Raw genomic sequence first — 993 nt, forward strand, 5'->3', positions numbered from 1 at the left:
GAAACCAGTCCAAAGTGGGAAAGTGCACTTTGGTGTAGAAAAGAGAACAACAAAAAAAGGAGAGATAATGATTTTTTTATTTGTTGGTGAAAAAAAAAAAAATAAAATGACCGGTTTGTCCTTTACTGAAAGGACTTCACTCTGGAGAGACTAACTTTTGGTGATAGGTGGGGATTTATGAGTGGAGCTGCTGTGCTGAATGTATTCCTGGAGCCCTGTGGGGATGTACCGTGATAATTCCTAAATACAGACACACCACCCGTCCTCCCCAGTGGCTGGACATTGCCAAGGTCTCGGGCTCAAGGAGAAATGCCTCTGCCTTAGTGCTACCTTCTGCTGTAATTAATGCTCCCTAGAGTAGTGCAGGGATGATATCAGTGTCTTTCGCTAATTAACATGATTACACACAGTCAGTGCCTGCTCCTGCCACCTGTGAGGAGGATGTGGGGGTGGGCAGGGGGCTGCAGGGACCCCTGCGGCCCTGCCTACAGGTTGGGCGATAGAGGGTTAAATACATTACAGAGCTGTAAACACCAGGTGTTTCAGGCTTCATCGGGGTGCCCAAATAATTCCTTAACATATTTTCATAATGTTTGTTATTTCAGTGCCAGGCAGTAAATAATACAGAGCTGTAACAGCTAGGATGCTGTAGGGAGCCCGGAGTGATAAATTGCTGATGCAATAAGCTATCATGTTATCTTAAGAAAGGGATTTAGAATATATAAATGAATAAACAAACAGAGCTGGCCTGCTTTTTTTCAGATGGCTCCAGGATCCAGCAGATTACCGAGGAAAGGAGTCCCCAAGCTGTCAGCCCTGCACACGGCTGCTGTCTGCTGAGAGCAAGAGCTTCATTGTCCCATCCCGTGAGTAGCCTCTGTCAGGGGCCCTTTTTATGGTATTTGTCATTTAAAAGCAAAATAGTTGAATAGCTACCCCCCTGACTGGGGAAACCTCAGCTGCTGTGGCACAGTGCCTTCTCCCTAGAGTTTT

The sequence above is a fragment of the Antrostomus carolinensis genome, unplaced genomic scaffold (genome assembly GCF_000700745.2).
Source record: "Antrostomus carolinensis isolate BGI_N321 unplaced genomic scaffold, ASM70074v2 scaffold1935, whole genome shotgun sequence".
Classification (NCBI taxonomy): Eukaryota; Metazoa; Chordata; class Aves; order Caprimulgiformes; family Caprimulgidae; genus Antrostomus; species Antrostomus carolinensis.